We start from the raw sequence: 19,291 nt of genomic DNA, 5'->3' as shown, positions 1-19,291 counted from the left end.
CTTTCAGGTCCTGTGTTGGGTCTTAACTCGATTTTCCCCTCTTATTTCTTAAGGACATGACTTTCAGATATTGTTAATTTGCTGTAGAGGGTGTGTGTGGTTGAAAGGCAAGGCCTGAAGAGGAAATGAGGGTTAGGTGAGAGGAATGGTGGAAACATTGGGGTAAAACTTGGATTCACTTATTATTAATTATTAAACACTTATTATTAATGGAGCAGTAACACTGAGAAAAAAATCATCAAACTTTTACTCCTACTGACAAAATTAATCAAAAGCATTTTTAATTATGAACATTAAAAGTACTATTGAATGGGAAAAATCACATCTATCTGGATTTCTTTGCTTGTTGATTTCCAAACTAATATAAGTATTTTTCTGTACCTTTGCACTGATTTAACTGCTTTAACTGAATTTATCCTGCCAATGCTTTTTTGCATGTGCCCTTTGCTGCTAGAAATCAGATCATCTTTTTCATATAAATCTATGTACAAAAAAATACATAGATAGCTTTTAAAGCTGGAATCGGTCTTTGACTTTGCCTTTATTCTTCATTGCTGTATTACCTTTCCTCCTTCTGACCTTACTCTTTATGGCCACTTTTAGCATAAATATAGCATCTGGTTTAGCAAACCTTATAAAGGGAAAATCGATCTGAGGAATGGGAACAAAGCAAAAGTCATCATGAACGTGTCAGTTGAGGCTGTTAATCAGTGGGATACTGCAGGTCACCCTGCTTAAAAGCTGTCCCAATCCCTCTTTACGTGAAGCCTTTGCTTTTATTATATACTTCATATAACATATCATATTTATTTCTAACCACCATGACACCACAAGAGGGAAGCATTAGGCACTGAGATGGTGAAACTGCAACTGATAAAAATGCAGTTCATACATATAATGCAGCAAGCTAATCGATCTGTTGAAATTCACAAACACTTCTGCAGAGTAGATACATTCATTTCATTTTGTAGAATAAAAATATAATTTCCTGCCTTGTTTAGTATCACTATAATAGAAGGACACCGGCGCTAACAGTAAAAGTAAAAGTAAAAGCTATTGATACCAATTATTTTTATACTATATCCTCACTTCACAGTGAGAACCAAAATCTGTTTCTTCTTTCTTTTGTACTAAACATGTTCTCACACTCTGGAGCCATTTTGGTGCAAAGTCAGCAAATTTTATAATTTATAAATTTTTCAATTTTATATTTTATATTCCCCTTGCCATAAGAGCTGGGTAACACCCAAATTTCTCATCTGTGCAGTATTAAAGGTTTATCCTATTCTATTCTAAAACTTTAAAACTGTTTTTATTCTAGTATATAACTTTTATGATCACTGAAATTAAAGTTAATATAGATATAGCTTAAAAATAATTGGACAAATAAGTGCCTGGAGATGTTACCAAAATGGCTCCAGAGTGTGAGAACATGTTTAGTACAAAAGAAAGAAGAAACAGATTTTGATTCTCACTGTGAAGTGAGGATATAGTATAAAAATAATTGGTATCAATAGCTTTTACTCAACAATGAACACATAAGGTGAAGTAAACGTAAATCACAGTCTGATAAAAACCCTTTAATAAAGCACATTCAGTACATGTTCTGAAGCTATTACTCTGGCTCTGTTTGGGGTCATTGTCACGCTACAGAATGAACTTAAGCGATCTGATTATTTTGCATGATAAAAGATCTAATTGTAGTTCTAGTCTCTAGTTTTGACATGCTCTCTGCAAAAAAACCCCCAAAACAACAAAAACTAAAACAGCGGGATGCTTCACCATGCTTCGCTGCCAACATCTGTGCCTAAAGAGTTGTGCACAGTATTGTGTGTTGTATCATCTGTTACCCTTGCTGCAGTGGGTTTTATGAAATTGTCACATTTTCATACAGTGTTGCTGTTCTGTCAAGTAATTACATCTGTATCTCTGCTGCTTTTTTCCCGAGGCAGAGCAGAGAGCAGGCTGGGGTGACAGCTGCAGTGACACTACCCTCCAATCACAGAAAACATACAGCGCCACATGGTGCATATTAGAGCAAAATCATATTTGACAACTGTGAGTTCTCTGCTCTGACATTAAACCATAACCTCTTTCATTAAGTGCTCACAGGGAGCTGCAGGACACTGCTGGTCAGAACAATGCAAACTATGATACAATAATGTCAATGAATTACATTCATTTTCTAGATTTTTTGTCATCCTTTAAAAATAGCTCCATTTTTTTACATGCTAAAATCTACAAATTATACAAATTTCCATCCCCATAAATACAACCTTATCTAAGTAACGCAGTGAGTTTATTTGATCAGTTTGTCCTTGTTAGCATTTACTGCTGGCTTACATTTAGCAGGACTTTAACCAACATATGGTAATCCTATTTCACGCCAGAGAACGATGAGCAGTCTCTTCGTTAAGAGTCTGATCAGCATTCAGTGTTATGTTAGCATGCAGGCTCTGTCCCTCAGAGCCGCCTCACTCCTCTCTCCCCCTCTCTGCTAGAAACAGGCCCTTGTGCTCCCAGCAGTCTCCTCCTGTTTTATTTACATCTTAAGCATTTAAGCTGATGCTTCATCCAGAGCAGTTTAGCGAGAGTAAGCAGTAGGAGGTCAGTGTCTGATTCAAGGACACTATTTACAGGACATATGGTTGCTTCAGGATTGAACCCATAACTTGTCATTTATAGAACAGTCCCTTTAATGTTCGGCCACCTGGCTGCTTTATTTGTGGCTGGGTAATATTGTGTAGAAGCGCTTTTATAAAAAATGTGATGAAAGTACTCTTAAGTCGAGTTGGTGTAAGTTACAGCAGATGCCATGCAGCTGGAAGCTGAGGGTGAAATCTCTTTTGAAGTAGTCTATTTTGGGGGATGATTTTGAGGACTAATCTCACAGCATGCCGAAAATATTTTGACCACAACCATGAAAATGGATGGAGCAGTTAAAAGGAGAGCAGGCCAGCATGGTAGCTCATCTTTGCTGTCTCTACCTTATTTATAGTCCAGAAAAGCAAAATAAAGCATGAGTTTAGCAGCAAAAAATTACAAACAAGCTTGAAAATAAAATTAAACTGAAAAAAATAAGCATACTAATTAAAGTATGACAAATTTAAAGACTGCAGATGTATCCTAAAACACAGTAACAAAGCACAACCCAGGAAACCAGTTGTTTATTGGAAGACAATCTTGGGAGCAAAAATCCAGCTGATCACACTTATGCAATTTAATATATGACATCATATACATCTCAGTACGTTAATAATTTCAGCCTTTAAGGCCTCCTGCATTTCCACTATTGGTACTTTTGTGCATTCCTGATTCAATCCTCCTCTCTCGTTCATGTTCCAACCCTTTGTCCAAAAAAGTGCTTCCTATGTTTGACTAGGTTTTCAGTAGTTATGGCACACAGCAGTTAACCAAATAAATTAACTTAGCGCAAAGAAACTTTGTACCCAACTGCTTACAGTACTTCATGCTACGAGATATATTGCATCTGATGCTACAGAATGCTTGGTGGAAAAATAGCAATAAAAGTCAGAATCCATAAAACATAGAAGTGAGATTTAGCCCAGAGTCCTTGTTGGGGTGATTTGAAAAAAAAAGTACACCAAGTAATATTTTTAGCATATTTTTCTTCAAATTATAAATATTTACAAGGATTTGAATTTTCTGAAAAACATAAGAATCACTTTTCAGGCATTTTTGCTAAACTGTGTAAAATTTTCTCCTGTCACGAGTAGCCATTCCTTAATTTCTAAGTACCATAGACCAGCGGTCCCCAACCCCCGAGCCATGCACTGGTACCGGTCCGTGAGTCGTTTGGTACCGGGCCGCGAGTGTTGAGGTTCAGGTGTGCAATTTATGGTTTACCGGGGGTTTTTTTCTTCGTTTTATCGTTCATATTTATTGTTTTTATCGTTACCTCAGTTCCCCTGTGTCTTTTCCCGTGTGTTATGAACACATTTTAGTTATTTAGGGCCGGTCCGTGGCACAAAATGAATGAAATATTGCAGAAAGACTGATGGAAGATGGAAACTTTTTTTCCCCTTCACATAAGAAAGAACACGCTTTTGGTCGATTAAATGTCTACTAAAACTTAAACACTGTAAAGAAGTGGCACACAGGAATTATGGCAACATCACATTGAAAGTTTGTAAAATTCATATAGAGAAATGGTCCTCATGCTAAACTTTCACCACGTTGAATGTCCATGTTTTTAAAAAAAAACTAACAAAAACAAAAAAACATCAATTGTTTCCAAACCACCTCATCACTCGTCTCCTTAAAGCCATCTATTTTTGAGTCTTATTTCAAAAGCTAAGGAGCCCCCGCATCATTGATTGTCCACTGGCCAAGGTAACGTCAGGTGACAGCTCTTGGAAATAGCCTTTGTAATTGGTCCCAATGAAACTGGCCAGGCGATCACTGCTTCATAGTGTTCTTGATGGTCCACCTCTGCCCCGAGCAGGGCTGCAGGACCAGCAGGTGGCCGGAGTAAACATTAGCCGGCACCACCTCCAGACAGCGTCCAGTAGCCCGATTTATGATCGATTCGTTCTGCAAGGCAGAAGGAGATACAATACTTTGGTTTTAACAGATTTCACAGATGGTCTGTGAACAATGCGTGATGGTGACAGAACAGTATGTAACCAGACCGGGCCTTATGTGAACTGTTGCAACCTCTTTCTTAAACAAATGGCACTAACTTTTTACCTTACATCTATATAAAATAAGTAAGGTCTCCCTATTTCCCTAAGACTTCTACGTCTGCAGGACTCTTCACTGCTTGTCCTGCTGTGTGACAAAGAATCGATGTGGCAGAAGGTCTGCAGCATCACTGTTCAAGCTCTCCTCTTCCCGTGCTACAGGCTGTAACTCTTTAGTTTTTAAAGGTTACCCAAACAGAACTAAAAGACCAACAGAAAATTGACTTACAAAAGGTTTTTCACATTAAAAGAAAAAGAGAATCAATGCCAAAGTAAAAGGTATATTGAGTCGCTTGTTACCCTTTAAGCAGTCTGGGTTTAGTTGTCTTAAGAGGACCCCTTATTTTCTAGCATAAATATAATTTTACAACAGTTATTGTTCATATTAATCATAGCCAAAGTCTCAATTTATGTGCAAATAATCCCCGTTAACCAGACTGCTTTGATTTCAGTAATAGCAGAGATGATATCCTAATATAGTCATCACAAACAGACAGATCTGTCCTACTGGTGTTAAAACCTTCTGTTTGTGAGGGTTTTAACACAAAGAAAGGTGGCTTCAACGGAGGTATTCGGAATATAAAGGCGGTTCTGTCAGATAAAGCATGAACTACGGGGCTGCAGCAATGCTGAGTATGAGAGAAATGAAGATTCATGCAAAGCTACTCTCATATTAGAGTCCAAGAGAAAAAAGAATGGACCCAGACATGAGCTCAATAGGTCCCTTTTAAAATCTGACATATAGATACTTTTCCTCTCAACTCTATGCCAGTAAATTTTAGTTTCTCTTATAAACACTCAGTTATATCATTGAAAAAGAGATTTCTTTACACTTCTGACCTGAGAGAAATGCCATGTCTTCTGTTTCACGTTGGTCACCTTTTCACAATTGAGGAGCTGAGGAAAGTTGCTCATCTGATCGTACACCACACAACGAGTGTCCTCACCAGTGCTGCCTAGGGGTCCCAGAAACAGCTGACCTTCTTTAGTGTAGCGTCCTAACTAAGAGGAAAACAGATACGTCACACATACAGTAAACGGAAAGTTACTGAACTGGCTGAGTGAATACTCTTCTCTTTATTAGCTAACGATGAAATAAGTATGTGATGATGTACAAGTTGAAGGTAACCTGGCAGGAATTTTCCTTGATTATGCAAGCTGTTGGGTTTTTTTTTTGCTGCTTTGAACAAGAGGATGGTGTTGTTCCCAATACTGCTGAGAGGCAAAACATGTCTTTGTTCTTCACTGAGTGCTAAACACAAAGATTTTCCTGTACATCACTGCTAATCACAGTGTTGTTTCAGCAGAGTTCTAACCCACATATAGCCCTAACATTTTATAAACACCAAATTCTGCAGTTTTCTCAACTTGACAGAAAGAAAAAGCAGAAGTGAGTCAGATTCTTCCCGCTCTGTTTTCTAACCTTTGTGTCTTTCACTTCAGCTTTTTCGTTCAGATTAATAGTAATTTCCACTTTAGCAGTGCAGATAAAACAGTTCCTTTGGTTGCATCTAGCTCTGAGGCTTTGAGTGTGCTGACGATAAAGACTGATTGGGAAATTGTTTATATCGCATTCTGTTCCTAACAAAGCATGAATAGTGGTTGCAATGCCTTGCAAAAGATATAAAGATAAAGCTTTCCATCAACCACCCAGTCAGCCCAGTTTGGGTCTTTTTGCAGAGTAACTGCATCCTGTTTGCAGTACATCATACAAAAGTTAGGTGATTTAACAGCGTTTGGACTCAAAATCTTAAAAAATCCCACTTGTGGTCCCTAGATGTCACTGCTTCTTCTTAAGAACAGAGTATTTATTAAAATGTTTTTCTAGTATCTTTGACCACTACAAGTTACATTCATCTTTTCACAGATATTCATATCGCACTTTATTTTATGCACTTATGTGCTTTATCTGTTTTGCATACACACCTACAGCCAGTCACCATTTAACCTAACGTGCATGTCATCGGACTGTGGGAGGAAGCCGGACTACCTGGAGAGAACCCACGCTAAGACACCATGGGGTCGCTTTTATCTCCGTGGAAGTGCAAGTGTGAAAAACTGGTGGTCTAATAAAAACTGAAGACTTTTTGTTCCATCAAAAGGATAACTTTAAAAAATGCAACTGAAGCATGTCTTGTGAAGAAAGTGTGATGCGGCTGTTCGATTTGTATTGTTGATTGTCATTTATGCTTAGAAATATTTACTTATATATGCTTAGAGTTTTGTAATTAATTGTAGATTGGTAGAGGTTTTGATCCTTGATAGTCTGCAAACTGTGTGTGTATTAGACAGCACTTTGGGAGCATGAGAGGTCATACCGTGTTTTATTGTTTTATGGTAGGATTAACGTAGTTGCGTCTGTTCTAGTCTAGTCTTTGTTTAGATGAACTGCAGGACTTCCTCACCGTGTTATCTAGGATGAACCATCTAGGGTGAGGGGGAGGCTACCCTCTTCCTGACCAAGGATGTTTGACCCTTTGATCAGCAGTCCACACACACACACACACACACACACACACACACACACACACGCACGCAGTAAGGATGGGCGGACATGTCTCAGCCTCCACCACTCTCAGCACTGGAGCCCCCCAGGGGTGTGTTCTGAGCCCCCTGCTGTACTCTTTGTACACATATGACTGTGTGGCCACTACCAGCTCCACCACCATCATCAAGTTTGCTGACGACACCGTCGTGGTGGGCCTGATCTCTGATAACAACGAGACGGCCTACCTGAAGGAGATTAGGAATCTGGAGAACTGGTGCCAGAGGAACAACCTCCTTCTAAACGTCAGTAAGACAAAGGAGCTGATAGTGGACTTCAGCACTAAGCAGGAGAGGAACTACCAGACCCCCGTCATCAACGAGTGCCCAGTGGAGAGAGTGGACAGCTTCAAATACCTCGGAGTTCACATCACGCAGGACCTGTCATGGTCCTGTCACATCAACACCGTGGTGAAAAAGGCCCGTCAGCGTCTCTACCACCTCAGACGCTTGAGAGACTTCCAACTGCCCTCCAAAGTGCTCAGGAACTTTTACTCGTGCACCATAGAGAGCATCCTGGCGGGAAACATCTTAACCTGGTTCGGGAACAGCACCATGCAGGACAGACGAGCTCTACAGAGGGTTGTGCGGTCAGCTGAGCGCACCATCCGCTCCGAGCTCCCTGACCTGCACTCAATCTACAGCAGGCGGTGCTGGACCAAGGCCAGGAAGATCGTGAAGGACCTCAGCCATCCCAACAACAGACTGTTCTCTCTGTTGAGGTCAGGAAAGCGATTCCGCTCCCTGAAGACCAACACAGAGAGACTGAGGAGGAGCTTCTTCCCGCAGGCGATACGGTCTCTCAATCACACCACCACACAGTACTGACCCACACATACAGTTCTTACACACACACTGGACTTTCTGGACTTTGTTTTTGCACAACACTGGTCACTATATTCTTCATTTCCGGTTAATACTTGTACAGCTGCTGTTATTGTGTATATATTTATTTATATTTAGATTTCTTCATACATTCTTATATAGTTCTATACTGTGTATTGGTGTATTTTGTTGTACAGTTATTTTATTTTCAACTTTAATTTATATATTTTATCTTATTCTTCCCAGTTAAATTTACCCTTCATTCTAATTTGTGTTGTACAGTTATTTCATTTTTAACCTTAATTTATATTTTATTCCTTCCTAGTTAAATTTACCCCTTTTTAATTTTTCATATTTATTTCCTACCTTATTCATAGCCTTTCCTTTTTTGTTTTCTTTAGGTCACGAGCAGTTGTCCAAGCATTTCACTACATATCGTACTGTGTATGACTGTGTATGTGACAAATAAAATTTGAATTTGAATTTATTACTCTTTGTGTGTATGTAGACGTCATATGTTAACGAACTTATGCATATTCATGTAACCTCAATAAAAGGACAGTGGTACGGGAGGACGGACGAGAGCAACTGGGGCCAAGCGAAGGAACGGCGATTGTCCGGTTCTCTCCCGTGCACGAGTAACATGAAGCTTGCCTACTTCGTGTCTTGCTTTGCAGTGTAATTATATTGCCTTTAACGTTCCAGCGGATGGGTTCAAGCTACAAACCTATCAGCGGCACTCATTTTTCCAGAATTGAATTGAAATTTTAGCTCCTTTAGCATTTTACCACTGAAGCCTTGACTTTCTGCCTAAAGCACCTGTTTACCACTGTGAGCTAAAAAGAGAGGCCCTTAGGGCTGAAGGGATGAAGAGCTGACACTGGCTGACTCAGGGCTTCAACACAAAAAGTGCAAGACACAATTTTATTCTGACAGCAGAACTCGCTCCTTGGAGGATTTCAGCTGAGCCTGTGATTGAGACACAGCTGCAAATCACATCACCGGAGAAGCTCACTGTATGTTTTCATGAGAAAGCAAAGCAACTGGAAAAAGATGGAGTATACTCTTTAGTATGGTGGTGAGGAAGAGTGTTGTACCTGAGGACCCCACCCATGGCATGGGTGCAGGGTGGCTGTGTGGTTCTCCTTCACACCCTGATCCATACACAGGTGGCTTGCTTTAGAATTGCGGACCTTAAATACACAAAAAAAAAGAGTCAGACTTAATTCATAAAATATGAATATTCCCCAAAATAATTACCGATTAAAAATGTATAAAGGCTAAAAACAAGGATGTGTCAGTGTGGATCAGACAAAGTTCTAAATCTCATTTATTTTCTATTAACAGCTGAGAAGATGTGGATGTACATGCTGTCTGAGTCCCTGCTTTCTTGTTATATTTTGGTCTGTGGAGGAGATACAAGTTTCTTAGGACTTTGTGTAAGTATCATTTATTTAATTTCAGTGGTTTAATTTGTACATCAGATCTTACATCTACAAACTTACTTTTTCCTGTGTCTTTGTCCTTCATGGCTCACCTCACCGTAGAACAGCGTATCGTTGTACCTCCTCATCTCTGGGTAAACGTTGTCTAGGTACCAGTGAAAGCTCTTACATTGCAGACTCTTCCTCAGTGCAACCCTCTGTGATATGTCTCCGTAATCAATACCGTGGTTCTGCAAGAGCAAAGGAAGTTATTATGCCTAAAGTCTCTACATAAATTGTGGAACCAAAAGAAAAACTGTTTGGCTCTGAACATGGACATCTGATAGTCACAAACAGACAAGCATGACTGACAGCATCCTCTCTAAGAGAGGTCTTGGTGCAGAAAAATGCCGTTCTCACCTCCATGGGGATGTTCCAGGCCAGGTAGACATTGGACTTGTACTCATCCATCCAGACCTCTGCCACACGCAGGGCATTAAGGCGTGTGTGGAAAGCTATGTTACTGTGGTAAGGTTTCTTCATTCGTGCAATATGAGCCACTCTGGAGCAAGGCAGCACCTCCATACTGCCTCCACACAGCCACACCTGTGGGTAGTAGGAGTATGAATTAAAGCTCACAATAATATACTGCTGGCTGCTGGGCAGCAGGAAATATAAATAGGCAGATGCACAGTCGCCGCGATGTCCTGATTTATAAAGTCAATTACAGCTAACAGCTGGAGCATAGAGCACCTGGAAGGACGTGTTTTCTTTGTGCTGGAACTAATGAAAGCTAAATCTGTACATTTAGAAGTCCTTCTCGGTTTTTCTTCTTGTTTTCTGTTATATAAAAAATATCTAATTGTTGCTTTTATTCATTTTTTTCTAGCCAACCTTAAGGGGCATCAAGAGGAGCTGAGGTTTTCGGCACTTCAGCACTGGGTTAACTTTTAAGCTCCAACTGTGAGTATACATACATAAATGCATGTTTTTTTACTTATATTGTTTGCTGTGACAACGTATCATCCAGAGCACTCTCCCAGTCAGCGAATACACCATGATGATTCCAGGCATGTCATTAAAGATCAACAAGAAGAGACGGTCAGAAGCACAAGTCATGCTTGAAGATGTGGCCAAAACATCTTCTACAGTTCACCATGCTATTTCCCAGCTTTGATGTAGGACAGCGGGCCAGAACAATAAGACATGAATGCTAGCATAGCCCCAAGAGCTACACAACAACAGAATAAAAAAAGAAGCATAAAAGCAAGCAGTTTACACAATCATAAAAGCATAAGACAACAAGTGAGTTTTGAGTTGGGACTTAAAGAGAGAGATGGAAGAGATATTTCTTAAATCAGGAGGTAGGGAATTCCAGAGTCGTGGAGCAGAGCAGCTGAAAGCCCTGCTCCCCATGGTGGCAAGACGGGGGGAAGGGACGGAGAGAGAAAGGGAAGAAGAAGATCTAAGACATCGAGATGGGGCAGTGATCTGAACCAGATCAGAGAGATATGGAGGAGAGAGATGATGAATAGCCTTAAATGTGTACAAGAGTATTTCTTCTTCCTGACCAAGATTCGTTCCTTTTGTTGCTTCTCATTAACAGAGGTCAAAGAAAGTATAATGATAAAGTGGAGAACTACTGGACATCATTCATTTTTGGTGCTAAAGGTTTAAGAATTAACTGCAGCAGAAGAGCTTCACCTGCTTGTGAAGTGGTTTAGAAAAGAAACCTCAGAGCATGAAGGTTGAATCAATTATCTCCTCATACAAACCACCCAGCAGCTGAGCTGAAAATGATATCAGAATGGCTAGAACAATGTTATGGTGCATCTAGAGCTACTGAAACAGCTCTTAATGCAAAACTTTAAAAAAGAGCTTTTTGACCTAGCAGACTTGCTATTGAAGAAATAGGAAGCTGAACAAGATAACTTCCTCCCAGGATCCTCTCTGGAAACAGCCAGTGGTACTCATCCCTTTTTCCAAAAGCTTCTACACAACCTCAGGAAAAATGGACATGCCCAAATAAGGGCATCATGTAGCTACAATCTCTAAGTTGATCAGTGGTGGAATCCAATGACCTAGCTGTAATCCTTACTTCATTCACAATGATAGCCATCAAAATCAGCAGGTCAAGACTGAGGTATCCTCTGCAGGTTTGGAGAACAAATGTGCAAAGCCAGCAACTGACCAATTAGGAACTATCCCAGCCACAGAAAAACACAGCCCTTAAACAAACACAGAGGCTTCAGAGGAAAACCCCTTGAAGAACAGATGAGAACAGGACATGGTGCTGTGAATTCATTCATGCAGGACTGTGAGTGAGATCAAACCACTGGACCCTGAATTGACCTCTCACTGTTAGGTAGAATTGTTGTGCACATCCACAAGCTTCAAAAGGAGATTAACTGCTCTCATAATGAATAATTTACCCAGAAAGTGGATCTCGGCAGGGTACTCACAGAAGAACTGAGCATCAAAATGGAAAAGAAAGAAGATTTAAGACACGTTAGGCATGGTTGTTGTTGACAGAAGGACTGGTCTGAGTATTTTGGAAACTCCTGATCTACTAGGATATTTCTGTATTACCATCTCTAGGGTTATCCCAAGGGATGGTCCAAAAAAGAGGAAATATCCAATGAGAGACAGTTCTCTGGGTGAAAATATCTTGTTGATACCAGACCCGACCAGAGACTGCTTTGAGCTGACAAGAAGGCAACAGTAAAACAGATAACTTCTTCTTAAAAACCACTTTTGCATTACTTTGAACCGTGAACCTTGAAGAATTTGGGCTAGAGCAGCAGAGGACCATATCAGGTGCTACTCTTGTGAGCTAACAGGAAAGTCTCCACAGTCAGGGGATCTCAATCAGATAGATCACGAGATTCCCATCGTGAATGCACAGCTGACAAATCTGCATCAACTGCATGAGGCCATCATGCCACGATCAATCTTTGAGGAATGTTTCCAGTACTTTGTTGAATCTATGCCATGAAGAATTAAAACAGCTCTGAAGGCAAAAGAGTGTCCAACCTAATACTGACAAGGTGTATCTAATAAAGTATCTGCTGAGTGTGTCCAACCCACGAGCCTTCTGCTGTGAACATAATGAAGACATGGATATCCAAGCTATCTGAACCCACGTCAAAGTGATGTGAGCGTAACAGAAACTTCAAACTGACAGGTCGCCAAACAATTGCACAGATGCAACCTATTTCACTCCTGACAAACATTCCTACTGGATAAAAAGTAGGTCCGTCAGTCTTTCTTCACACTGGGAACAATATGAAACATGTTCCATCCACAGATAAGGAGCACTACAAACAGAAAATGGGCACATAGGTTTTAAAGATAACCTATGTGTTTCTGTTACCCAAGGACACGGGTGCTAACCAACAGAGGGTATGCCAAAAAAAAACATTTTACTGCTCTCTGCCACACTCTAAGATAAATAAGCAGTACTATGATTTCATGTAAAAGATGTTGGACAACAACCATGCAAAATTGCCCCATAGAGGTGCTGATATCTACCGCTTAACATTCATTATCCCAAGAATCCTGTTAAAACCCAAACAGTCATTGATTCAAGTGCTTGTTATGAAAGAGTTTCTCTGAATGAGGGCCTTCTCCCTGGACACATCCAAACAATCCTCTTGTAAGGGTTGTAGTGAAATGTAGAAATGTTGTTGTCGCAGGGCAACTCTGGATATGTGTCCCACTGCTTTGTAGTAAAAGAGGAACAGAAAGAAATGTGGTTCTTGAGATGTGACATTGTGGGCTAGATTCATGTCTTTGCTAATACTTCATCTCCAGCAGTTGTAATATATTTATAGGTGCGTTGAAGCTGAATTTTAGCTGTTTTATTGCATCTGTACACGTTTACTTATCTAGACTTAATTTTGGGGGGAATCTTGATATTTTTGATGACAAGATATAAGAACTTTCCATTTCAGATTCAAGTTATGACCAAGTCAACTCAAAGACAAGGCAACCGTTTTTGTCTTTCTAAAAATATTTGATTGTTTAGCTTGCTGGATAAAAGCCAACACACTCGGGTTGTGAAAATGTTTGACGTTATTTTTTCAGGAAAAATCTAATAACCTTGCAGAAAAACAAAAGACTCTCCAATCTCTCAAAATGTACAGAAACAAACTCCAACCTTCCTGCTCTGCTCTACGTGACCTATTTATCTCCATTGCCCTGCTGTGAGCTGCTCACACAGGACTGGTCCTCCAGGACTCTTAATGGGGCCTCATCAGTGGTGCCACGCTACGGTGGCCACTGCTCCACTTAAAACCTACAGGGGTAAAGAGGGAGCAGGAACAAGAGGAAACTGGGTGACACACAAACCCTGATGCCTAGTTCGATGTTCTCCCCTCCGTAGACGTCCATGCCTGAGTCGAGTAGACCGAGTTCTCCAAAGTAGTCCCGATTGGCCACAAAGGAGCATCCAATCATGGCAGGCGTCCTGCAGCCAGGAAAACACACTATCATGTGACACTGAGCGTTTGCAAACACCAGAATGTGTTTTTTTGTGGCTTTATCTGATGTTTATTTTGGAGTACTTTTCTACAACCCAAATCTCCACTATGCAAAGTTTCACACTTTATATTTCAGCCTATTATGTGGAGGGTAAATCTAAACATTTTTGTGCATACTCATGCAATTTATTCTTATTTTTAATTAAAGAATGGAAGGAAATCCAATTTAACACAAATATATGGGTGATAATCAGATAATTAAAATCCTATTTTCACCACTCTCTAATTTAGGCTGTAATTTTTTTATTGCTTTAATGAAGTCTGGTTTCCCATCAGGAGCTTTTTTTCTTGTTTTCCCCTAATCTTCCCCAAAACTAAAAAAAGAACTTGGTGGCAGTTTTATTGAAAATCTTAAAGAAGTGGAAAAAAATACATCTCAGAAGTGTGAGATCTGTGTTCACGTTTAAATGGGAGAAGCTGGCATACCTTATTGGTGCAGACATGTCTCCCTCCTCCCACCACTCTTTGGGTGGATTAATGTACATGCACCACAGTTCCCAGTTGTAGCCATGGCCAGAGTTCTCATAGCGCTCCACCTCAAAGGTATCGTGCTTGATGTTGTCGATTGACGGCAAGATAATCCTCTTGTGGTTTTCTTTTATTCTAGCTAGAACTGGTTCTGACCTGAAAAAAGTGCAAACACACACACACTCACACATTTAGTTGACTTTACTTTGTGCAGAAACAAAGTTTATAACATCTTTTAAGAGCACCACTTTTTTCATCCACTTCAGTCAAATAGAAAGTTCCTTGTGTCGTCCCAGTTTTATCACTAATTCTGTTTGATTCAGCCGAGTTGAGCTCTGCAGGGGGCAGTGAGAGAACTGCACGGTATACCTTAAGTTATGCACTGAGCTCGAAAATGAGATCCACAAAAAGACATCAACAGGATGTGGCAGTTGTCTTAGCGGGGTTAATAAGGTCCCTCATTGCATGCTAATTTCTTGACAGTATTTAGCCTTTGATTCAGTTCACCACCAAGCGCTCAGCTTTTTTGAATTAGTACAAAACCTTCATTTTTTATGGTTACTAAAAATTTACTTTTACGACAAGTTCTCCAAGAGGGGTCCTGTTTTGGTGTGTGTTTTATGTGTGCTTGTGATGTTTTTTTTTAAATAAAATCCGTTCAACCTGATCCCACAGCCTCAAGTGTCTCATTTTAAAACTTCTCAGGCGTGAAATAGCTTGGCTCTTCCTTTTATGCAGCTTCAGCTATCCTTTGTCTTCTCTTTCCATGGTTTCTTTGCACTTTGTAGCACTCTTTTAACACTGATACCCAAAGCTCTATTATTGTCATTGTTGTTATCATGAATAAGTAGAGAGATACTCCCATACGGTTTATGACAAAATTTAATCCGAAGTGATTGATGGCCCTAATCATGACCTTTTGACCTCGCCCCTCCCCCCCGGAAGCGAGTAATGACCGTGACGAATTGCATCCGGAGAAGGGGGGGGCGGGAACCCCCCGACATCCGGAGAAGGGGGGGCGAACCCCGGAAGCGCGCCATCTGTCGCTAAGCGTGTCGAATTGCATCCTGAGAAGGGAGGGGGGGTAAACCTCCGGAAGCGCGCCATCTGTTGTTGGGAAAAAAAAAGAAAAAAGTTTTTAGAGGGAGGAGAATAAAAGCAGAGAGGAGGAGTTCACAATTTCTAAGCCTCAGACACACAAGATGGATTTCATTCTGCAGCCCAGCAGCTCTCCTGTGTCCGATGAGATCTGCTCTCCCAAAGAAGAAGGCTTTGAATATGCCATATTCAAATACAGCATATTTACTAAGGAAGGCCTCGATCCGGACCTTATGACACTTCCGGAAATACTCCGGAATTGTCTAGTCATTTTCAGACCTGATGCGTCATGTTCCATATACATGAGGGGAGGGGTTTGGTTCCTGAAGCACAGCGGTGATGCAGCAGCTGATTTTGTGCTGTATAGAGAGACAGAGCGGCAGCTAGTTTTCCGCAAACTCATAGTCTGAATTCTGTTTCAATATTATGACGATTTTCTCTGTATTTCTTAATGGGAATAAAGAGTGACTTCCTGTAGAGATTTCAATAGTATTTTATTTTCCTATAATACAGACGCAGTAAAAAAAACCTTTAAGATGATCTGCCTAGCAACAAATTGCATTTTTAGGCTACACCATAGCTTGTGATGAAAAGAAGAACTTTCTATCCGCTTGTAACCTACAGGCTGCCTACCCCGTATGTGTAAAAATGAATAAATATCCCTTAGTGAATACTTTTCTTTGAATACTACTTTTCCTTTTGAGAATCCCTTTTACAAGGGACTGAAAAAACAAACCATAATTGCCGTGACAGGCGATCTTGTTTCACACACACACACACACACACACACACACACACACACACACACACACACACACACACACACACACACACACACACACCGCGGGTCAAGGAGGAGTGAGATATCAGATATCAGTTTTTTCTCAATGCTTATAACCTATAACGCGCCCCCCAAAACAATATTATTATTATTAAAACATCTATAAGGTAGGTTTTGCGCAGCCTGCTCCTTGTCAGACCAAAGTTTTTTTCTTCATTACTTTTAGCTACTTTTACACTGGGTTTTCTCAATAGACAGAAAATGAAAATGAGGAGTCAACAGCCGATATTATCATTGCTTGTAACCCGGTAAATAATTTCGTACATCTCCCCATAAAATAAGCCTTAGTGGAAAAAAGCTCATATTCGAATAAGTTTATTCCCCTCTGTGGGAAAGAGTTTTTTTCTCAGAGTCAACCATGAGGCGAGTTTTGTCAACAGCAATTGTCCATTTGGTAAAACAAATATCCGCCTCTAAGTCGTATTTTACCGTTGCAGAATGTGGAAAACAGACAGCCCTCACAGGAGGCACCCAGGGGCCCACCTCACACACCATAGTTAAAATATTTAAATTTCAACTAAATTTGTAGTAATGATCGGATTTCCTCACTTATCTACACCACACTCCTTGATTTCTTATCGTTTCTTATCGTTCCTCTGTCCCTTAATAGAAACTATCCTCCCTTTCAGTTGTCTTTTGCACTTCCATATCGCAAAGCAGTTACTGTAGGTTATTTTCTGCTTATGCATTAATGTAATTAATTAACTTATTTATCCTTAAGTACGGTAATGACTTGAGTTCTAATGCTTTTTGTCTCTTGAGTTAGCCGTCAATGTGGGATTTTTTTACCCTTTTGTTCAGTTAAAGCTGCCTTTCATTCTTCAACGCAGCTTAAACTCTAATAGGTAAGCTTTCTTGTAATTTCTTAGTTCTGCAGGCTTCTTGAAAGACATCCGAGACTCTTCTTTGGATGCTGGATGCCTTTTGTTTTGTTTTCTGTCAAGATGATCCCACACTGCTTCGATTATCTTGAGGTTCGAACCCTGGAGAGATCAATCCATGACTGATGCGTTGTTTCATCCAGGCATACTTTGACTACAATGGCAGTATGTTTGCGATCATTGTCGTACTGAAAGTTGCTGCCAATCAGACATTACTTGGTATTACATGGTCGATCAAAATCTGGTGGAACTTTTCTACATTCATAATTTGATTAATTTGGATAAGAGCTCCAACAACACTGGCTGAAATCCAGCCTCAAAGCACGGTAGAGTATCCACGCTGTGTTAAAGACGGCTATAGACATTCACTGTTGTATCTCTCTTCGGACCTCTTCCATGCATATTTCAAATTTGGATTCATTACTCCATAAGACATATTACAGCTGATTTCTTTTTCCAGTCAATTTCTTGTGTAATTTGGCACACCTCAGCCTTATTTTTCTCTGTTCTCCTTCCTTAAGAATGGCTTATTAACAGCCACCCTTCCAACTCAGATAACTTTTGATGAAATGTTTACAGCACTTGAGTTACTCGCCACGGCCATCCTAAATGCTAAGAACACTAAACTTTAATTCTAAATTACGTTAACCAGAAAAAACAAGCCAAAGTCGAGATGTTGCTGAGCTGACCTGTGCTATGCTATGCCTTCTAAAGCACGTATAATGTAAACAGAACTGGTCTTTGCACAGAAGCCTGTGGAGCTTCATAATTAACCTCAGTGTGTGAAGAGCACTCTCCATTTAATAATAGCTGTAATAAAATGTTATGGCCGACGGTGTTAAACGCTGCACTTGGGTCTAGCAGGGAAGATTTCAACTTTTCAATACGAATGAAGGCTGAAAACTGATTAGATTAATGTCTGATGATCTTTTCTGTGCTTCTTCAAGTTTGTAACACCAAACATATTAAAGGATGATGTAAGGCTCACAGGAAGAGTTTAATTAGACACACATTTACTATTTTCTTTATACTCTTTCTTTCTTGACATGTTTAATATGATTACTATCAGAGGAGAAAATGACCCTTGTGTAGTTTAAAAAAGTTTTATTTAATCAAACTGTAATGTTGTTGAACTCTGACGGACGTGTCTTTTAATCTTGTCAACAAATCCTTAATCATCTAAATCTGCCATTTATCATCTAGTAAAATGTTCCCTCTGCTTCTGCTGCACATCTCCCCGGACACTCTCCGCTTCACCTGTCCTGTGCAGGTGGTCCAACCCCTGCCTGCCTCCTTAAACTGGGGTGTTTAAATCTCTTTACCTCTGTTGTGAACTTCACACAAAGTTTGTGGTAACAAAATCAAACTGACGAGGATCTCGTTTGAAAAACACACACTCACGAGACAAAATAAAAACAGACTGCTCAAAGCAAAAGCAGAGCCCTCACAGCTGGTAGTACAAAACACAGCGACAACATGCGTATTAGATACCCTCAGTGCCAGAAGCATAAATATGAAAAAATGTGATCACCAAGAGTATCCTAACAACGGCGTTGAGGTGGGTGTTACAGTAAAAAAAAAAAGTAGCCAAATTTTCATCTGAAAATGTTGAATTTTAGTAAAAACAATGCTCTGTAGTTTGATACTGTCGTTACAGACTAAGCAGATGTTTAAAGCCTTCGGACGCTCATTTGAAACGCACTCATTCTCCTTATCAGCTGGAAACATTAAAGCCGTAAAATGACTTTTTCAAACGGATAAAAACTATTGAACAACAGCAATGTTGAGCCTGTTCCAAAATTTGGATGTACATGTGTTGAAGGTGTGGGTCTTGTTGAATTATTAAACATACATTCTTTAATTTTTCGAGCCACAAAAACAACAACTTTTAATTTTCTTCTGCTTGAGTATCGGCCTCGGGTAGCTCTACTTATCATTGCTCAGTCAGTTGTCTGTTTGTGCTACT

At 40.1% G+C, this 19,291-nt stretch overlaps 1 pseudogene across 1 annotated transcript in view; it reads right to left on the bottom strand.

Annotated features, from left to right (window-relative positions):
- Positions 1–3,151: 3,151 nt before the first annotated feature.
- The window catches only part of LOC145419934 (polypeptide N-acetylgalactosaminyltransferase 17-like), a 29,621-nt pseudogene continuing 13,481 nt past the window's right edge, over positions 3,152–19,291 (bottom strand). Inside the window, exons 4-10 of the transcript XR_013901192.1 lie at positions 14,464–14,661; positions 13,847–13,964; positions 9,917–10,102; positions 9,610–9,747; positions 9,170–9,265; positions 5,544–5,705; positions 3,152–4,554 (exon numbers count right to left, since the gene is read on the bottom strand). The product of XR_013901192.1 is annotated as a polypeptide N-acetylgalactosaminyltransferase 17-like (transcript). The remainder of the gene's footprint in view (positions 4,555–5,543; positions 5,706–9,169; positions 9,266–9,609; positions 9,748–9,916; positions 10,103–13,846; positions 13,965–14,463; positions 14,662–19,291) is intronic.

The sequence above is a fragment of the Astatotilapia calliptera genome, chromosome 14 (assembly GCF_964374335.1).
Source record: "Astatotilapia calliptera chromosome 14, fAstCal68.1, whole genome shotgun sequence".
NCBI classification, from domain to species: Eukaryota; Metazoa; Chordata; class Actinopteri; order Cichliformes; family Cichlidae; genus Astatotilapia; species Astatotilapia calliptera.
The sequence above is the reverse complement of the archived record's forward strand: the minus strand, read 5'-3'. Positions and strand labels throughout refer to the sequence as shown.